We start from the raw sequence: 21,781 nt of genomic DNA, 5'->3' as shown, positions 1-21,781 counted from the left end.
TGGATGGCTGGATGGATGGCTGGTTGGATGGCTGGTTGGACGGATGGTTGGATGGATGGTTGGATGTCTCTCAGGTTCTCCAGTAATCATTCCAGCGGCTCCAGCAGAACCACCAGAGTCCAGACTGGATTCAAACTGGACTCGGTTTTAAGGTTTCCTGGTTTCCATCTGCAGGTCGGCTAAGTTCAGCAGAGCCGCGTTTCCACGTTTCCTGAAATTCATTTCTTTGCTTCTCAGGGAAACGACTTTCATTCTTCATGTCCAAACACAAACATCCTCTGCTTGGAGAATCAGAGGATTCTCAGCTAAACCTTTCTGCTCGATCTGCCAGAGAACCTTTTCATTATTCATCTCTGCTCAACAAACGGAGCTCCTCCTGGATGACTTTGCTTCATGTCAGAGGACCAGTTCTGTGGAATCTGAGCACCAAATGGCTGCATTTTAAAGCAGGCCGGAAAAGCTTGTGAAGATGACCGACTTCCTGAGGCCGGTAATTTCCCCACCTCAGCCAGGAGGAGCTCAACGTGAGATTTCTGATTCCTCTTTCACCACCAGGCAGATCATGTTGTTATCCATGAGAAATTACAGATCCCTGTCAGCAGCACGTGTTATCCTAGGCTCCATTTTTAATATTTATTGTTTCTACAGACACTCCGCCAATCTTAACCTTCCAATAAAGCTTTTAAAACCTTAGAAAGCCTGAAGGAGCCTAAAAAAGTCTTTATTATTCAGTGTGCAGTTTGTGAACCAATCATAAAAGTCTAAGCACACCCCATGATCCGGCAGCTTGTTGATCAGGAGCAGCAGCGCTTCGCTCTGGGTTTCTGTTCGACTCTTTCAGTTTGTAGCTTTTGTTTTGTTTGAATTTATTATTATTAATAATATTTGTTTCTGTAGCTCTGCTAACTAAAACCAAAAATTACAAACATCAGTTCCCTAGCATTAAAGCATGCTAAAGCCTCACCAACATGCGATTTAGCAGAAGCTAATGCTAAAGCGCTAACTTCAACCATGCTATTACCCCACGTGTGCTGAAGGCGCAGAATAAACGTTGGTTTGCTGCGACCGCATCCACAGGCGGAGAACACGAGGAAGGAAACAAACTGCTGCGCTAACAGGCGTCCACAACTTCAAAATAAGAGCATGAATATTAACGTCTAGCTTCTTAACAGCCAATAACCAAAACTTCAACAAAGATGTTGAACTTAATTCAACTGAATGTTTAGAAAACAGATTAGCAAATTAGCGCTTCAGAACTTCTTAGGAAGAATGTATCTAGGGGAAGCTAACCGCGCTAAAGGTTTTCAAGGTTAGCAAAAGCGCTACGCTACAGAGTAGCACTGTATTAGCTCATTAGCAGAAATGTGCTCCTTTCAGACCGAACACAGCAGCAGAGGACATTGTTCCTCCCGTCTTATCCTTCATTTAGCTGCAGCTTTCATTCAGTTCAGCTCATGAAAACGTTGTTGATCCCTGAGGAAGTTAAATGTTGTAATTCATATTAATTCAGAACTCTTAACGTCGTTCTTTCTTGGGCTTTCTTCGTAGACTCTTCCAAACAGCCAGATTGTTTCAGAGTCATGAACTTTAACCTTTAACCTGCGAGCTGAGCCCCGTAGCGTCTGACATGGAGCTCTTTGGGAATAATCGGTCCGTCTTGGCGTTGTGTCAACCTGTCCTGACTGATGAAGTCCTGGTTGGAGGACGATGCTCAGTTTTTGTCTCTCTAGCGGCAGAACGCCGTGCCGTTGTTGCAGGCTCTGTTCGACCAGCTCAACCTGCTTTTCATGAACATATTTTAACTCCAGGGCTGCACAGTGGCGCAGTTGGTAGAGCTGTTGCCTTGCAGCAAGAAGGTTCTGGGTTCGATTCCCGGTCTTTCTGCATGGAGTCTCCATGTTCTCCCTGTGCATGGTGGGTTTTCTCCAGGTACTCCGGTTTCCTCCCACAGTCCAGAAACATGACTGTCAGGTTAATTGGCCTCTCTAAATTGCCCCTAGGTGTGAGTGTGTGTGTGCATGGTTGTGTGTCTCTGTGTTGCCCTGCGACAGACTGGCGACCTGTCCAGGTGACCCTGCCTCTTGCCCGGCACGCTAGCTGGAGAGGAACCAGCAACCCTCCCGACCCCACTGAGGGACAATGGATGGATGGATTTTAACTCCAAGATCGTGAAAATGGGTGTGATTTTGTTAGGTTTCCAACAAATTGCATTTATTTTTAGCATTTTTGACATTCGAACAGATTCTTTTAACTGGATTTAGGTTGGAAAAAGTACAGAAGTTTATTAAAAATGCACTTTATATGTAGGACTCACTTTGCTGCAGACGTGGAGCTGAGGTGTTTTTAGACCAAATTACCTCTGGCAGCTGGGCTTAAGGATCTGTTAGAGAAAGAAAAGAAAAACTGTGCGTTAACGATGCTCCGAGGGCATTGCTGAATATTTCAAAGCACATCATTCATCTGATGTTAGCAGACATTTCTACAGAGCCACACAGCAGCATGGGCTGAACCCGGAGCGGGTTTATTCTTTTAAAGCAGCCCGTTTAATGGCCCATCAGTGGAAATGTGCTGATGTTTCTTACTGTGTGAAGCTGAGGTCTTAGCAGTCAGCACTCCGAACAGAACCAGAGAGGAATCCCTGGAAAGATAAGAAATTATTTACCACAACGGTAACCTGGCTCTATGATTGTGCAGCAGCAGCGCCCTCTGTCGGCCACCATCCGATCATGTCATTAAAACACTCTGGATAACGCCCGTAAGCGCATACTGCCCTCTGCTGGAGATTTACATAAACAACATCATAAAACCTCTTTGGTTTACAGTAAACATGTACACAAAAACATCTGAATCAGAACTTTTTATTGTAAATTTTCTCCAAAAAATGTAAACCTGTAAAGGCTCTGTTTTAATATCAATCAAACCAATAAAATATCTAATTTTCTGCCGTTACAAATAAAAAAAAAAACGACATTTATTGTACAATAATCCTGCCAAGAAAAAAATGTGAATTTGAGTCTGGAAAAAATCAGATGTTTGAAATTGAGAATTTGTGGAAATCCTGAATAAAATCACTGTTGACTTTTTTCTCTTGTTTGTAACTTTGACAGTTTGCTCCACTGGAAACAATTTTAAGATTACTGCAAACTTTTCCCCATCTGTCATTTTTTTTGTCTTTTAAATTACATTCACATACTCTTAATGTACGTTTGACCTCATTTCCACTTCTCTGCCAATTGTTTTCCTTTGAAAACTATAAATTTGCTTCAGGATCTGATTCCTCCTTCCTTCCTTCGCTACATTCTGCAAATCAGTGGGAAACTCTGGCCTCTAGATGGCGCCATCCACACGTTTTTGCCGCCAGCCAGTTTCTCTTTGTGCCTTCTGACTCTGATGGTGACGGTTTTATTTAGCTTGAAGTCTCTTTGTGAAGTTACACTTTCAAAAATTAACAGCAATAATTTCGGTTATTTAGTCAGTCATAGGAGAAAAAAAAACAAAGAGTAATTTTTCAAACTCAGTGTCATTTTCACCATAAACCAATTTTTAAATTTGAGTTTCCAGCTAAATATTAAATTACCAAACACAATATTTAGCTTACTAAATAAATATTTGATTTGCAAGCTAAGTATTCAGTGTGAAGCAAAAATATTTAGCTTGCAAGCTAATTATCTCTATAAGCTCTGAGGTGGCTAAATATTAGCTCAACATTTAGCTAGTTCAAAGCTAAATTAATATGCAAAGTAACTTGCTGATAAGTGAAAATGGACTATCACAATAAAAGCTGGATCTGGTGAACATTTTTATAAACTCCGGCTGGAGATCCACACAGTTAAATGGCTCATTCTTTGTTTTAAGCTAAAATGTACAATAAAAGTTGAAAGTTTTCTAAATAAATATTTAGCCACCCTCTAAAATATTTTTTTAAGCTTGCTAAGTATTTGGTTTGTGGATAGATATGTAGCTAACTAACTAAATATTTAGATTTAAATACATTATTTGCTTGCAAAATATTTAGTCTGAAGCCAAATATTTAGCTAGGTAGCTGAATGTTTAGTTATCTAAATATTTAGCTTCAAAACAGAAACATTTAGTCAGCAAAATGTTTAGTTTCAAGCTAAATATTTTGCTAGCAAGTTAAGAAATTTAATTTAAAAAAAAACTATATTTAGTTAGGTAGGCACACAGCCTGAAACAAATACTGAGACTTGTCATTTTGTACATTCAGCTAGCTAAATATATTTAGGTAGCAAAATGTTTTGCTTCCTAAATATACAAAATATTTAGCTAACAAGTTAAATATTCAGTATAAATCTAAATATTGAGTTAACTAGTTAGATAAAGTAAAGGTTTAGCAAGCTAAAATATTATTTTAAAGGTTGTAGCTAAATATTTAGTTTGCTAACTGTTAAATTTACAAATTAAAGAATAATTTGGTGAAAATGTATATAAATAAACCTCTTTTTTTATTGCTGTTATTTTTGCCAAACGACTCGTTTGACTCATGTGAGATCACCTCTGGGCAAATTTATTCACTCTTCCAAGGAGTTTTTATACTTTTAAACGACTGTATTGTACGGAAAGGAAAGAAAAAGGATTAATTTGAGTGTTTAACCTTAAATAATCTAAATTACCACCCAGGCTGAATAATCTCATCCTCAGAAGCGAGGAGGCGATCTGATCTCTCTTTGCTTCGGCTTTGGGGGGAAGSGTGCGGGGCGCTCAGGTCCCCGGAGGTGAAACTCTATTAGCACCCAGCATGAAAGTCAATGAAAGGACCCCAGCGAGCGCCGGTCCCCTGACAGTATTAATGTTTAATGATATCTAAAAGGGCTAATTCCCCCAGCCCTCCCTGTTGCTCTTATCCTCTCATTAAACATCCTCGCAGTGTCTTCACTTCCTGCGATTAGAGCGCTGACCCCGGCTGCCGAAGGACTCACCCTTCACCGATTATAAATTCATCTCGCTCCGGCTCTTTCCCTCCTCTTTTCAGAAACCGGAAATGTTAGCGAGGAACGGCAGAATAGGACCGAATTAGAAAAATTTWAAAAGTGAGTTCATGGACCGGTCRTCGCTTTTGTAATACATTTTAATCTCTGAATAACTCTCTACTCTTTCAGTCAAACTGAAAGCTAAAGAAGGAACAGAAACAGAAWATRCGGTTAGGCTAACTCACCAAATCTACATAAACCCACGGTCAGATTACAGCTGCTGTGTTCCATTTCTTTGAGGAGGAAGAAGCATAAACCTCACTTAGATCTTGACAAAAGTTCAAAACYTAGTARGTTTCAAACCTGAAATTATTTTTTTGGCATGATTTTCTCGAGATAATCAGTTTGCTACTGTGGTTTCTAAGGCTAACAAGCTAGTCTTACATAGWCATCTGAAGAAATAGGCTTCTGGTTTTWACSAGGAATTAATATTGTTTTTATGACTTGTACATGTTTTATTGTTTAATTTTGCTGTCATTACATTTGGAATTGATTAGTCAAATCACATTTAATTGACATTTACAGCACAATTATAGTCAAATTAGCTGCAGCTGCTGGCCCTGGCCTCCCATCTCACACACTTTCACAGATAAAAGTGTGTGAAAACTGGTGCACAATTATGCAACCATACATCTTTGAAAAGCAGAAGTGAAGCCTCCTGCACAACTAACAAGAATGCAGCAAGTGGTTTCTGGACGGTAAGTCAACCATAAAACAATTGTCTTTTCCAGCAGCCATAGACCAAACGTCCTGGAACTCTGCTGGGGTTGCTAGGTAACGGGGCGGAACGCTGCTGGGGTTGCTAGGTAACGGGGCGGAACGCTGCTGGGGTTGCTAGGTAACGGGGCGGAACGCTGCTGGGGTTGCTAAGTAACGGGACGGAACTCTGCTCGTGTTGCTAGGTAACGGGGCGGAACGCTGCTGGGGTTGCTAGGTAACGGGGCAGAACTCTGCTGGGCTTGCTAAGTAATGGGGCGGAACTCTGCTCGTGTTGCTAGGTAACGGGGCGGAACTCTGCTGGGGTTGCTAGGTCACATCTAGACTTTGCGGGGTGAAGAGCAGTTTTTGCTGATTTCTGACTCAACATTCAAAAGGTTTTTGAAACGACTAATTTTCTGACAACAGATAATATTAACTTATTGCTAAAAACTGTCTCGGTGTTTCTTTAAAACRCTTGGGTTGTTTTTAGAAGCAGTAGAAACCCAAATGGTGCTAACTGTGAATTTTACATAAAAGGTAAAGGTCAGAAAATTTKCTGGCAACTGAATGAAAACATTACAGTAAGTGAAAATAATGTGTTGCAGTGCTTTCTTTGTTTCTTTCTTTCTCTGAGGCGTTTGGCTCCAGAATATAAGGTGACATAAAAAAAAAACAGATGTCTCCCCCTGGCAGAGGAAACCTTTAACGCGCCACCAAGCATGCACGCACAGCACCAATATATCCACGAGGACACACAAGCTCACGCATTGCAGGCCAGCGAAACGTCCGAGGAAATGCTTATTCCCACAAACTCACTCCAGAGAGACCGCGCAGCACTTAAGTGGTCACCGTCAGGAGCTTAGCTGGCCCCGGTGAGCATTTCTGAAACTGCTTGTTTGGTTAACTCTGTCAGCCAAACACACACAGGAGCTCCATCATTCACAGTCCGACTCCTGGCTTCACTTTGAAGTCTTTGTGAGGAAGATGACTGGGCCTCGTCGTTTTAGGGGGGATTAGTTTATTGGGGAGTGTGCATCTTAACTGAAGCAGTTCAAGGATTTCTGCATCAGAAGGTTTTTTGTTGAATGCTGACGCTGAATGAGCATCATGCTAACACCACAACTGATGTGTTCGACAATCCTTACAGAGCACACAAAGCCGGAGTTTCCCCTTCATGGGCAGTTTCAGGTTGCTGAAGTTCACAGGCTTCTGGTGTTGCAAAGATTGTTGAAAAGCAGTTTCTGTGGCTCGATGGAAAAAATATRAGAAAAACTGCAGCAGCTGATTCAGTTTATTTATCGTCATCGCAAAGTCATAAGTCAAATACAGCGAGTTCAGATCCAATAGTTTTTTCTCTTTTAACAATACACAAATGAAATGAAATATAGATGTGAGGGAGAGAAGAAAGGAAGGGAAGAAGGAAAGAAAACGATAAATTAAAGAATGAAGGGAAGAAAGTAAGTGAGGAAGGATGGATGGTCTACAGTCGGAAGCATTTTCTTCTGCAGCCTCAGTTTGTTCTCATTAATCTCCAAGTGGATGGTTTCAATTTACTCAAATTTACTGTTGCTTTCCTCAATAAAATGTTTAACTTTGATCTGATTCTGTACAGCAATAAAACAGTCCTGCAGCGTCTGACTTCCTGATACACAAACAGAGCGAGAGCAGCTGCAGACATTCACCTACAAACGTCTGTAAAAAACAAAAAAATGATAACTGAAGGTGCAGTATGTAGCTTTTATAAAATATATGTTTGTATCTGTTGAAACTGTCACTTTKTTGTGACAATTTATGAGACAGTTAGTCCTTGAAAAAATTCAACTCCTCCACCTTCTCCCAGTTTGAACTAGAAACAACCAATCAGAGRCAGGAGGCGGGTCTTAGCGCYRTMAATCACAATCTCGTGCCACCCTGCAGTTAGCATAGCCTSTCGTCAATGTGGAGGCTAGTTAGCATAGCCACAGATGACAGCAGATAAACAGTTTTCCTGTAAYGACGAGTTGTTTCTCTGCCATTAGCACATTCAGCAGCAACTTCATGAGGGTGATTGACAGCACTAAGCCCCTCCTCCTGGTTCTGATTGGTTGTTTCTTCAGACAGCAAGATCAATTTTTTTCACAGATTATCTGTCATAAACTTTCACAACATGGTGACAGTTTCAACAATTATGTAAAAGATTTTTGACATTTAGAATTTTTTCTTATAAAGAACATACATAATTACATAATTCAGCTTTAACAAAAGATTTATAACTTTTAGAGGTTCTTGAATGAAAACACTTCCAGTGTAGTGATTTTTCTGTCTGTGATTCATYGAGTCCTTCATCATGTCTGTTACTGGGACCAGATTAACCTTTCATCAGTCCCAGCAGGTGTTCTTCCCTTTTTACTCCTCCTAGATAAAACTGTGCATCTGAGTTGACTCTTAGCTGCTAAAAACAAAAACAAAAACAGGACATATGCAAAGAATTAACACGACAAACTGAGCAACCTTTGTTTTTTCACCTGCGTTATGTGGATTTTCGGCATGCGGAGCTGCACACAGCGTGTTTCCTGCAAGAACTGCAGGACAGGCGCAAAAAGCAATCGACCAGGCTTCCTCTGGAGATGGAACTGCTAGCCGTAAATCTTGAACATGGACGTATTTATGAGCAGAGACGTTTGCCTTTCCGCCGGCTCATCACACGGACTGTCTGCTGCTGGACTGCATGTTTGCTTTCTGCGGGCTTCACACACACACACACACACACACACACACACACACACACACACACACACACACACACACACACACACACACACACACNACACACACACACACACACACACACACACACACACACACACTGTTCCATCCTAAACAGGAATAATAGGTACATGTACCTTTAAATTAGCTTCAGTAGACGCTCTTAATTGGCCCATCTAATGTTAGCACATGTTCTTCTGAACAGCGATGTCCAAACTTTTTACAACATGAGCCAAAATTGTCAAGGCAAATTCAAAAAAATTAGAAAATGTCTCTTTGGGTTGTAAAGGGGAAAAAAATCAAAAAGCACAACACCTGTTAATATAGAAAATGCTTACTACAAATTATTTTTCTGCCGTCGTTTTGGCGCCCCCTCTAGGTGTGGCGCCCACAGAGGGTGCGRAGCACACATTTAAATATGGCTTTAATAATAATAATAATTTAAAAATCCTTTAAACTCTCATGAAAATGAGAAGATTTATTATTTTTAACAGTTAATTATTTTTTGGGTGAATTATTGTCACGACCAGTAATTAAAGGGTTAACYTTTCAGGAAGAAAAAACGCTTGCATCGGTCTTAACCAATGAGCTCTTTCCAAGTGGCGCATTGTCCCGCCCACCACCTCCGTGGTTTCCTCCTTCATTTCCGTTGAGACTTGAGCGCTGAGCTGCTAACTGAACGTTAAAGATTCACGGAAGAAGAGGTACAAAAAAAATGTATAAAACGAATCGTTAGCTAACATTGCTGATGCTAAGAATGATTTTTTATGTCTGTTTACTGCCAAAACGATGAGTTAAGTTCACCATTGTTAACTAGTTCGGTTCTCTCTGTGCTTCTGGYMGTAGAGTGAACAAACCAGGAGGTTGGAGGCGGCGCCATTTTGTGCTGCTGTGCKGTCCTCTGGTGAGACCGGTGAGCAAATTATTTCACCTRTTCATTATTTATTTGCACTTTTATCTGTTTACTGTTGAATAKAATGTTTATAGCRTTTATTAAAGAAGTAGTTTGCAATTTAAAGTTTTATTTGTTTAAAAATRTGATTGAATTCGTAAAAATTTTAAGCGAAGACTAAATAAGCATTTAAAACCAATGCTAAGATTGCTACGTTTATCACTATTTTCGATGGAAAACATGGTTAATATAGCAGGCAGTACTTCTAAGTGCTAAMCAGTTGTGAAATGTAATTATTTGAAATAATTAATAAATAAAAATAAATGTTTTTTCTGACTTTCGTTGACATGTCGGGTTTTTTTGTATTATTTGATATATGCTGGTAACTTGAGTGTTGCATGTTCTCAAAAACTTTATTGCAGTTGTTTGCAGAAGAAAGTTTGAAATTGTTTTTAAATTTTAAATCTTTAATTTGCTCTATTTTCTTGACAAGTTAGATTTTTGACCTACATTTACAACCATTTAACGATCCAGTTATTAAAGTTAAACAAACTAAAAATCAGTTTGCGTTCCTATTTATTTGTTTTAATTTGAGAGTAAAGATCAGAGCGCCTGGTTCTGAGCTGATAATGGCTCTCTGGCGAAAGCTGAGGCATTACTAAACATGTTTTATCTCCTTATAGAGGAATCAAGCTGCTTGGTAATACATCTTAATGTAAAGAGTAAAATCAAGTAATACTTCCTGTCAGAAAAATGACTGGTCAACAGTTTGCAACCAGTCATCTATCAGATTTATTAAAGCCGGCACTTTTCATCCGCAGAAAAAATATGTACCAGTCAGGGGAAAACCAGCTGTGCAATAAGCACACAGAGGAGGAGGAGGAGGAAGCCGTCTCATGATGCATGGAAAATATTTGGCTGACTTTGTATTAATATGGTGCTGGGATGCAGTGGACGCCTTAAACAGCCTCATTGTGGGAATTATATTTCTGTCTAAGGAGAAAAATCAGAGTTTCTGAACTGGACCCAACTCTGGATGGTTGTAAATACAATCCAATTAAAATAATTTAAAATTACCTTAAAATCATATTAACACTACCTGTTTGTGGACAGTAAAAATTGCAACATAATAAAGTATTGTAGTATTTACCCAAATTTTGGGGGTAGTAAATCGGATTGTGCTCATGCGCCAGAAATTATCCGGTCGCCTCTGGAGCTCAAAGCGRTACAGACACAGGAGGTTAACCACCAACCTCCCACTGACTGCGTCTGAATGTAAGTRAAAACTCYRTTTATTTTATGTTTATATGGTAAACGTTGACTTATTTTATGGTTCAGAAGAGTTGTCAGAGTGCTTCATGCCATGTACCATGTAAGCATTTGAAGCAGAACATTTTAATCGGTGTCTACGGTGCTTTTTTGGGGATGGTTTTAATCAAAAACAGGGATAGATCATTGTTAGAGGAAATTTTTATGTAAACAGTCGCAAGAGATGCTGCATCGCGGGTTTGTGTTCACATGAACTTGTTCTGCATCATTTGGTACCGATATTTACTGACTGTAACGGTTTGTTAGGGTGTAATGGCCGACACATCCTTATATTTCCTGGATTTTGTTGGTTGTTGGTTTGATGATAGAAAATGCTCTGTAATGACGTGAAGCGAAAGAATCTCGGCGGTAAAGGAGTAATCCTTCTAATTTTACACCGGATGTTGTTTCACCTGAATCACAGAACTGCTGCCTCTCCGTAACGGCTAAGTTTATGTCAGCTGATTCTGTTTCTGTCTTTATTTACAGGTCAACAGCAACTTCTATAACCTCAAGAATCTGCCATCAGAGGTACAATGATTACTGAGAAACTGTAACCGTTACTCAAGTAAAGGGACTACGAATAGGCCTGTCACAATAACACATTTTTCTGGATCATAAATTCATGTTATTGTGCATTTAAACGCATAACTTTGAATTTTAAATGGTCCTTTCAATAATTTTCTAATTTAAGACAAACTTGTAATAAAAGTCAAACTAATATTCATAACGTCAGCAGATGATTAGGCTCCTGACGTGTGTGCTCTTTCACACAGGATGAACACACTAGATTAACCATTACGAGGCCCCATCTATCACACACAGACTTCCAACAGCCCATGAAATGATCAGACTCAGTTTACCTCACTTTTGTGCTGCAGGACTTTGCTCTGCGAACATTTCCCTCCAATTATTCACGTTTCCAAAGAGCTTGAGGCGCTGCGAAAACCACAACATTGTCTCTTCATCTCTCTTGCTACCTTTATCTCCTCATCTATAAATTACCATGAAGCTCTGATAAAACATGTGAAAGCAATTATTAACTTCAAACAACAACAATGTATGTTTATCTAGAGGTCTATTTCTTCATTAATGCCAGTTCATCATTACAGATTCTTCTGAAAACAAGATGAAAATGATAGAAAACAAGAAGTTTTTTCCATATTACAGGTGAGAAAATCTGCTAGTGGAGCTAGTACTTTTTATCAAGTTCAAATGTTATTGACTTAAAATGAGCGTCTGCATGTTGCTGAAAAGTTATAAGTTAGTTTTTGCCTCATTTAAAGTACAATAAGATATTTGCACCAGAATCTGGGCAAAAATACTTGGTTAGATTTTGTATTTGTATTTTAGTGTTTCAATTTTAATTCAACTTTAAACATGCTAATGATGCAAACTCCAAAACACACACACACACACACACACACACACACAAAAGCACCAGAAAAACACAGCAAGCGGAAAAATGCTGCAATAAAAATCTACAATTAAAAAAAACTAACACAAATGAAAAACACTGCAACAAGAAATGGAAGCGAAAATGTTTTACTTTTTTCTTGTATTATGAATTTATTCTCATTTTTGTATTATTACAGTTTATAAGTTTATTAGTGTAACATGTTCTCATAACTTAAATCTTGTATTATTTTGACTTTATTCCCGTAAAGTTGTGACTATTATTGCGACTTTGCTCTCATTCATTCTTGTAACAGACTTTATTCTTGTAGTTTTAAAGAATTTTATTATCCTGGCCCTAATAAATACTCTGCCATATGTTTCAGTGTGAGATTAATCTGCAGTAAAGCAAAAACTTTATTTTGAGGCTTTCTCATGTTTTCACCAGGAGAAACAGTAAATGTGAACGGTGCTGCATATTAATCAGTGCATGAACAAATTGCGTTTAAAGGCCTTTTTGATCTTCATAAGCCTCATGCTGTTTTGAATCCATAAGTTCAAACAGTTTATAGAAAAGACGTCCTTTTTGGCGCCCGTCCCACTGGGGAAACCACATTATATCAGACTGTTTGGAGTCTTGTTGCTGAAAAGCGGCAAAAATCTGATCGTACTCTCTATGAACCAACATATTTGTTACACTTGTTGCCTTGAAGGCATCTGGACAGCTCTGAAGCCCACGCACATCCAGATGAACAAAGGTCGATGCAGCAGAGGTGAGGAGTCGCCTTTATGCCGGCTGCAGTCTGGGCAGGTTTAAGATGTGTGTGTGTGTCGGGGGAAGTCTTATATCCTGTTGTGTTAAGCAGCATTTGACATCCTTGCGCTCTCCCAACGCAGAGCCTTTCGCTGACACGAAGACGACACCAAAACCCAAAAACTCTTTGATGTTGCAGCTTTTAAACGTTTAATCCCAAACAAGCAGCAGATTTTAAAAGCCTCCTCAGTTTAAGAGTCTCTCTAGTTTTCCAAATTTTTTCACCCACATGAATCCATAGAGAATCATGGAGACTTGTTTCCTTTCCAAGCATTCAGACGTTCCTGTGATCAGAAACTGGTCCTGATCGACAGCTCTTCAGATATTGTGAAGATATCGGCTGTTTCTTTGGGGTTTGGCTGCTTGTTTGAGGCTCTGGAACATCATGCAGTGTGTGCAGCACAGCGCCCCCAGTGGTGAGGTACATCTCATCACTCTCTTTTCTCCAATATATTTCAACTTCATGCTGAAAGTCAACATCTTTGACCATAAAAATGTTCAAATCAAACAACCAAGTGAACAAATGGATTTCTTCTATCATTGTTAGTATTTGATTTGTCATTATGTGAGTTGAATAACTGCTCTAAAAACAACAAATAAAATATTATGAATGAAAAATAAAGTTGAAGAAAAAGACCTTCATAAAGTTTGGAAATCTATTGATCAAGACCAACATGGCTTCTTGGAGGCAAAAAAATATACGATTCATAAGTAGAAACCTTTTATAGAGATTTTTCGTAACTTTTCAAGGCATATTTCATTAATTATTTTGTAATGAACTTACAGGCACAAAATTTGAAGGTTTCTTGCGAAAAGTTTCCCATAAGTCTGCTGTGATGTAAAAGGATTGTGATGTTTTTGGTTGTGGTTAGCGAACTGAACAGCTAGCTGCGCTAACCCTCACACACTTACCATTAACATTAGTTCTGCTAATGCTAAAGCGCTATGTCAACATTGTATTTTGTAGAAGTTAATGCTAAAGAATGTGAGTAAGGAAATGGCCCCACAATAACGTCAACACAGATGTTGAACTTTATTTAACTGAAGGTTTATAAAACCATCAAGTAAAGACTAAAACACAAATGTTGAACTTTGTTCTGTTCAAAACAAAGTCGGAGGAAGCTGGGTGCGCTAAACATTTTCAACATTGGCTAAAGCAGTAGAGGAAAAATTAACTATGCGATTAGCACATTAGTGTCCACCACTGGTCTCTGTGATGTCATAAAAATTATCCATGTATACAGACTACATTTCTGCTGATTCGAAGCAAATGTTTACTCACAGTTTGAGCTATAGCTAAGTGCATATTTGAAATATATTGTCTCAAGATGGGCTATGAAAAGTCTGGAGGTGACAAAGATGGGAGGACAAGGTGGAGAGGAAACAAGGATGTAGAAAACTGGAGGCTCTCGCCGGCTCTGACACAGTTTCAGAGGTCCATTAAATGAATAATGGAGGAGGCTAAGAGCATTTCCTTCAACTTGATGTGGAAAGAGGAGGAAGAAAGTTTTCAACGAGGCTTTTATGTAATAAGGGGGTAACCTTAAAGGCATGGGTTCTCCGTATGATTGTATTGAATTATTTTACTAAAGATTTGAGCTGCGCATTTCAATTTCTCTCTACTTTCAGAGCTGTCCCCATTTTTTCGAGCATTTTTCCCTGAGAAGAAAACTGGGAAAAGCGACCCGTAGACGTGTTTTTTCAACCTCTGAAGTCCTTCCCTGCACCCCCTCCACCCCAACATCTGCTTAAGCTCACTTTTCGGCATTCCCGCTGACTTAGCATCCTTTTCTGCAGATGCTTCTAGAGCTGCACAAGAAGAGAGAAAAACAGCAGTCTAAAAATAAAAATAAATAACAGCTTTGAGTAAAAGTGTGTCAGGGAAAGAGCAATGACTTCTATGTTCTGAATTTCTACTGTCGAGTAGAAAAATGAGACTGAGATGAAGTTGAGAATAAGAATAAAACAGCAAAAAATCTGCAGTTTATGTTCACTCGTCATGTACAGAGATATCACTTTTAATTTGAACCGTTCCTGATTTAACGACACACCATCCATTTTGGATTTGGTTGTAAAAGATTATTTTAGTAAGTAAGTATTGTTTTTTGTGGTGATTCATGAAATATAATTTTACTAAAAACCTTTTGATGCACAAAATGCGATATGATTTAAACATGTCAAGTTTGAAGTACAAAAACTTTTTAAAGTGTAAATAGATGGGAAATGAAACGTTTTACATAAAAAAAATTAAAAGGCAGTCTTCATTATATTATACTTTAAGTCTCAAGTTTGGAGAAGATTCTGTATGAACGATCACAGAAAAAAGTTGGTCCTCTGCAAAGAGAACATGGCATCCATTAAGGAGGTTGATGCATGTAGTAGATGTTCCCTGCTGAGGTATTTGAGGATAAACTCCATTTCTATTGTGCAGTAAATGCACTGAGTTTTCTAGTTAAAGGAATCCTACTCTTCTAACACGTTCCGTCTGTTTTTGGCAGCGATTCTTTCTGTCCCTCAGTCTCTCTCCTTAGATGCTTAGTAGCGCTAAGCATTCGTCAACAGCTCATCGGTGAAAGAGAGCGCTGCGCAACACAAGTAATAGTCCGACTGGAAAACGGCGCGCTAATTGCAGCTCTAAGTCCGTCAACTTTGTGCTTTGCACACCTTGTTTGCTTGACAACTGATGCATTGTTCTTACCACTAAGCAATTTTCCTTCATCTGATGGGGACGTTTGGATCGAATGGCTGAAACCAGCAAGACGATGGTCCTAAACTGGCATCCTGATTGGTTGAGGAACGATAAAGCTGGCTAGCATTAGGTTTCTGGAAAAGCCACCATCTCAATCCTAAGCAGAGTCATCACAACACAGAATGTTGCTAAAAATCCCAAAATTTTAATAAATTTAGTCTTATCTGGACTTATGATTTTTATATAAAAATGTTTGCAAAACATACATCCATAAAAGAAAACGGTTAAATATAAAAATGGCACCCTGGGCTTCTGCCACTGCAAGTCTGGCTCAGGCCAAGTGTTTTAACTCCCGCATCTAACTAAATACAGGTACATCTTTTACTGCTTTGGTGGATTATTCAAATTTATAATTAAACATGCATATTTTCCATAATTCTTTTTAAAATCAGCTGATTTATTTAAAAAGTGTATCATGCCAGGAAACCAACCAAGTTTAACTAAATCTAACAATTTTGTCCAGAAATGTGTAAAAATGGTTTACAAACTGCTAAATCAGCTCAGGTGTCTCATTATGTTGCCTCCAGTTTATACATGTTTGCTTCCATTGTGTCGGCTGAATCCTGAAGCATCCACAGTTTCTGTTTTGGCCTCGGCCACCAACTGGGACCAATCTGTTGGTCAGGTGGGGCTCAGCGGTAAGCAGCCGAGGCCCGTCCTGCCAGCTCAGACCCCGCTCAACCCATAAAAAAACACACACAACCCGCTGCAGAGCAAACCGTGCAGTCCATTCCGAATGTTCCCAAAGGGAATTCATTGTTCTACAAATTGTAATATTTCTGTTTCGTCTCGGGCAACATTTAGATGGAAATGGAAATGTTTGTATCTGACAGGAATTAGAATAACCTTTCTCACTGCAGCCAATAAACAAGGTCAGTGATGCAGAAACTGACGTGCTGCCAGCGCCGTGCATATGGAAAGGCAGTAGACAGGAATAATGTACAGTTACGCACCAAATCTTTGGGCTACTACTAATTTTATTATGTTTGTCCCATGTACCAACAGTTTTGTGTTTCTGAAGGACGTTTGGACTTTTTTCACTCCTTTTCCATGCAGCCTGCTCCTTGTAAAGCCACTAAAATCTGAGCTCTGACCCAATAATTGATGGTTAGACACTTTAATCCAACTCCAGTTTGTTTATTTAGAAAGTCCGGTTCAGTCCGGTGAATGCCCTATTAAACTCTGATTTAGAAAAAAAAAACTGCTCTGGTTGGATTGAAGTGAACTATGTTGTGGTTTAAATTCATATATGAACACCAAGCGGACCAGAGACCGCTCCTAAAGCTGGAAGTGGACTACAGTGCAGTGCATTCTGGGTAAATAAAACCAAAACAAACACTAGCAGGAGAAAGGACTCGTGGTCTTTTACCGAAGACTAGAAAAATCCTACAAAATCTAAAATCTGACAGTACTCTGTTTTTGTTAACATTTTGTGAAAGAAGACATTGCATTCAGTGTATTCTTCAGAGGTTTGTGTAACTTCCCTCAGTAGTTAATGGTGCAGCGCCCCCACAGGCCGGGACTGGAACAGGTTGCTCAAACAGTTTGGAAAGGAATCAAATTTGCAAACTTCGTTTCATTTTCAATTTCTGCAGTTTGCTTTCACACTGCATTGTGTCAAACAAGCCAAACACTTTCAGCAAGTCAATGAAAAATTGGAAAAATATCATTTTTGATGAGCAGGAAATAAGATTTTTGCTCCAAAAGGCTGATTTAAAAGGACTGAAAAACAATAATCATCGGAAAGACAATTCCTCTCTCAGGGCTTTGAATGTTTACAGTCATCGTCCTTTTGGAAGACCAATTTGAGTCAACCCTTTTAACTTTCCTGGCTCCTGTCTGGAAATGTTGCTTCTAACGTTTCCTATTTTGTGAAGTTTACCACTCCTATAACTAAAAACACACATTAGTGCTTCAACCTCTGCCCATAGATTTTCACTTTTTATTTTCTGCTTTGTGCTCATCTGCAGGGTCAGTGTTTGGGTAAAATGAGTGAAAATATGTAGAAAAGCAGCAACAGTCCAATCAGAAATCCTTAATGTTATTAGAGAGTGAGAAGAAATCAGCCAAATTAAAACTTTAGCACAGCAGATTTTATGTTACATACCACAGAAAACCTCTTAATATATTTATTCCTGCATTCCCTCTGGACTGTTGGACAAGGCTGCCCAAAGAGTGGCCCGGGGGCCATTTGTGGCCCCTGACCCCCATTCTAGAAAGTATAAATTTGGCCCTCGAGCACAAGCTGTTGATGCAGATGGACACTTTTAATATTTATTTAGGACAAGATCTCACACATTCACTTAATTCATTAAAATGGAAAATATTATATACTATGGGAAGTTTAATATTTTATAAAGCAGACTTCTTGCTTTCTGCTAAATAGTGGAGCCAATTTCTTTGCGTTGCTAACTTAGCGCACTTAGCTTCCCTTAAACATTTATTTTGCTTAAATTCTGATGTGCTAATTTACCTGGCAGCTTTGTAAACTTTCAGCTGAATAAAATTTTACATAGATGGTCCAACTAGAGAACAAGATTTAAACATGAATACAATACCTAAGAGCAGTAAGGAACATGTAATTTAGCACTTAGCTTAAGTTAACACTTCGGCATTAGCTTCTGATACATACTGTGTTGCTGTAGCTTTTTAGCGCTAGTAAAACTAACGTTTATGGTTATTCCTTTGGTTATAACTTTATAGTTAGTGATCATCACTGATATTCATTATGCTTTCTTTCTTCCTTTGAGCGCTGTTGGCATAGCTAATTTTTCATTTAAAGAATTAACAGTTTTGCTAAATTTGGAAACATTTAGAGCTTAGCTTCACATAAGTTGTTTAAAATCTAAAGCGCATATTTACTTGTAAACTTTCAGCTGGATAAAGTTTGACATCTGTGTTGAAGATTTGGTTATAGACTGTTGAGTATTCTTCAAGTACTTAGACGTTTATATTCACGCTGTTATTTTGAAATCTGTTTACGCAGCAAATCTTGTTTCCTCTCCTCAGTTTCTCCACCCGCTTTATATTTCCTTGTTAGGTATTAAAATGGTTGAAGTTGGCACTTTAGCATTAGCTTCAGCTAAATACCATGTTGGTATAGCTCTTTAGCCTTAGCAGAACTAATGTTTATCAATGGTTTTAGAGTTAGCATAACTAACTGAGTCAGTCAATAGGGTGAAATAAAAAGAAGGAAATAAAATATTTTCATAATAATCACTGTTTTTGTGCTTGGGACAGCAACTTTAGACCTCACTGTAATGGCAGCAGCTTCTGCATMAAGAGAAACGGTCCCAACAATGATTGACCCATCAACTAATGGGTCAGTCATCAACCCATGTGACTATTTATCACACTAAATAGTTCTGGCTGTGTCTGAATCAGTGCGTCGCCGATCCGTTCACCCTCTCAGACAACAGGTTTGCTCTCTGCGAGAGCTGTCACTGGCTTCCCACTTGCTCAAACGGAGAATGAGAAAAGTGCAGAAATCAGAATGGGAGAGCGAGGAGCTGACGTTCATCACTCGAGTGCCGAGGCTTAGCCTAAGAGGCTTGAATAATCAGTATGCTAAGCTGTCGGGGCGTGCGCTCACACCTACCACACGCTTACCAACTCCTGGGCGCTTTTTAATCAAGCAAAAAAAACGCCAAGAGGCAGCCGACAGCGCCGAGAGATGAGCTTTAGAATATCTGTTACACTTTCCACTGACATTAACAAACATAAGCCGCAGAGACGCATGTTTTTTTTTCGGTTTCCTCTACTGTCTTGTTTCATGTGCTTACTTCATTAAATAATGTTCAGTTCCTGTGGTTAAATGTTTAAAAACAATTATTTTCTGCATGCAGAACTCCTCCACTGGCCTGCAGAACCTCATTGTGGACTCCGAAGGCTCCATTCATCATTTGAGCTGAGTCATCTCAGAGAAACTGGCAATAATGGATAAATAATCGCGCTGCATTCACACACGGTGACGTGGCTGCACCCTGTCCGAGCTGGGGGGCATTCAGAGGTCAAACCTGTGTGGAAAGGAGAGCTACCAGTCGTTTTCAACTCGCTGCAGGAAATGACCTGCCGTTTAAAGACGGTGACAATCTACAGATGATTCCAAACTCATCTCTCAATATTTTTACAAAAACAAGGCGTTGTGTCGCTCCACTATCAGCTGATCGGAGCTTCCTTGTCGTCTCTGCTTGAACTTTAAATCCGAATGACGTTATCTGTTCAGTTCGAAACGGGAGCACTGAATCCGACTCTGCGTGCAAACTGCAGGAAGCTTCCTCACTGCTTATCAAATGTTAAACATCTGCGGATCTGATGCGATGCCAAGTTCACCTCTTCCTCATGATGAATCTGCTTAGTATTTAGTATTCAGACAGATGACTCTACCCAACTCATGGTAACTGTCACTCTACAATCTGCACCGTTAGCTCATTAGTGAAAGAAATACTTCCACGAGAATATAAAAAATTTTTTAAATTCATTACAATCGAAAAAACTGCATCTGATTTAAAGAGAATAACCAAAAGATAAAAATGGTTTAATTACAATTTGCTTGGCTAATTTCACAATTTTCTGTAAATTGAAAAATAATCAATATTTCACCTGTATACAATAATCAAACATGAAGTAATTGGTTTGTTTCCCATGAAGAGATGGGGTTGTACAGTCTGATAATCCTTTTAATCTTGTAGATCTTCATTTTACCAACGTATTTCTTTTAGCTCATGCAAAATTGAGCTAACGGTAATGATCGTGCAGTGACGGCAACCTTCCTAACTTTACGTAGTTGAATAAAAGCTAGCATTAGCACCGCAGCAAAGAACAATCAGTTTTAGCTTTATTTCTGTGTAAAAGTAACTAGTATATTTTGAAGTCATCCCTGCTCATTAAAAATAATAGTTGAAGCTTCAAGAAGGAAGGAATGCCTCTCCTTCCCGTCTTCCCTTTCAGTTGATGGGTCAGCCGTTCTCTAACAGAGCAACACTGTAAACCTAAAAAACAATCCTTCCCGACAATAATTCATACCAGAAACCAAGGACCGGCGGTGCGAGGCATTACTGAAATTGAACGCGGCACCTTCTAAAAGTCGAAGCCATCCAGGAGAATTATGGTTGGTGAAATCTGAGGACCGTCCTGTCGACGAGGAGCAACAGAGTGATGTAATTTAAGCTTGTGAAGGTTTCAGAGATCAATCAGAAAAGATGGAGGCAGAAGCAAACTAGTGCAGTAGCTCCAACCTTCCCTGCTGCTTCCCCAGCACCACTCTGGGTGGTGAGGGATGGTCATGAACAGGCGGCCCCCTCTAACCCGTCTGCTATTTTTATACCCGCTAATACAGGGGTGGAAGGAACCAGCTTAACCAGTGAAGTGACGAGAAAATATTGTTGTTGGCCTCGACTTCACAGCCAGTAAAACCAATCGTGCAAACATGTTGAGGAAAGCTGAGGCAGAATTAGCTTTGTGTTATTTTATAATCAACTTGGAGCTCCAATAGTGTAACCCTGGACACCCTGCAGCCTGTGTGTTTTCATCAGTCACTCCATCAAGTTTATTTGTGTGGCACATTTCAGCAACAAGACTGTTCAAAGTGCTTTACATCATAAAAACACAAAAAATTAACAACTGAAACACGACATTTTTCCAAGTGCCGTCATTACTGACCAAAATGTTGGTTAATGTTTCATTTATTATCATGTGAAAGCATCTCTTAACAGCTGAGCTTTTAGTCTAGATTTAAAGGAAAACTGGTTGTTTTACAATTTTCCAGAAGTTTGTTTCAGATTTTTGCTGCAAATCTATAATAATGTCTTATTTTATAAATGTGTACAAATGCAAGGTTACAAAGACTCTGAAAATGTTAAAAGAAAAGCAGTTTCTGATGAGGAATCACATTACAGGTGCCGATAAAAATCGATTCTATGAAGAATTGCTGTTGCTTGTCCTGGAAATCCTGAATCACTTCAAAATGCTCTATTGTTTTTAAAATACATTTACGTTGTGCGTCTCTGCCGCTCCTATTTACGAGTATGTAGCATTATGCTAGTCACCTCGGCCATAATTCTGATATTTTTACTTAAGAAAAACCAGGGCAGCCTAGCTAACCTACTACTGGTAGCTTAAGCTACAGAAGTTTTTGCGCAAACCTATTATTTAAATAGAAACCAATGGAACCTTACAGAATATACACATAT

General features: G+C 39.1%; 2 long non-coding RNA genes across 3 annotated transcripts in view; one reads left to right on the top strand and one right to left on the bottom strand.

Moving 5' to 3' along the window:
• Positions 1–21,781, bottom strand: part of LOC103461883 (uncharacterized) — a 41,025-nt gene that overhangs the window by 14,659 nt on the left and 4,585 nt on the right. For both annotated transcript variants that reach the window (XR_533232.2, XR_001776097.1), the window contains exons 2-3: positions 2,583–2,638; positions 2,315–2,380 (exon numbers count right to left, since the gene is read on the bottom strand). This is a non-coding gene — a long non-coding RNA (uncharacterized LOC103461883). The remainder of the gene's footprint in view (positions 1–2,314; positions 2,381–2,582; positions 2,639–21,781) is intronic.
• Positions 9,037–20,051, top strand: LOC103461882 (uncharacterized). The gene is made up of 6 exons (XR_533230.2): positions 9,037–9,136; positions 9,279–9,345; positions 10,518–10,599; positions 11,122–11,163; positions 13,113–13,262; positions 19,436–20,051. It is a non-coding gene; the product is annotated as an uncharacterized LOC103461882 (long non-coding RNA).

Source organism: Poecilia reticulata, linkage group LG2 (genome assembly GCF_000633615.1).
Source record: "Poecilia reticulata strain Guanapo linkage group LG2, Guppy_female_1.0+MT, whole genome shotgun sequence".
NCBI classification, from domain to species: domain Eukaryota; kingdom Metazoa; phylum Chordata; class Actinopteri; order Cyprinodontiformes; family Poeciliidae; genus Poecilia; species Poecilia reticulata.
Note: the sequence above shows the minus strand (reverse complement) of the source record. Positions and strands in the feature narration are given on the sequence as shown.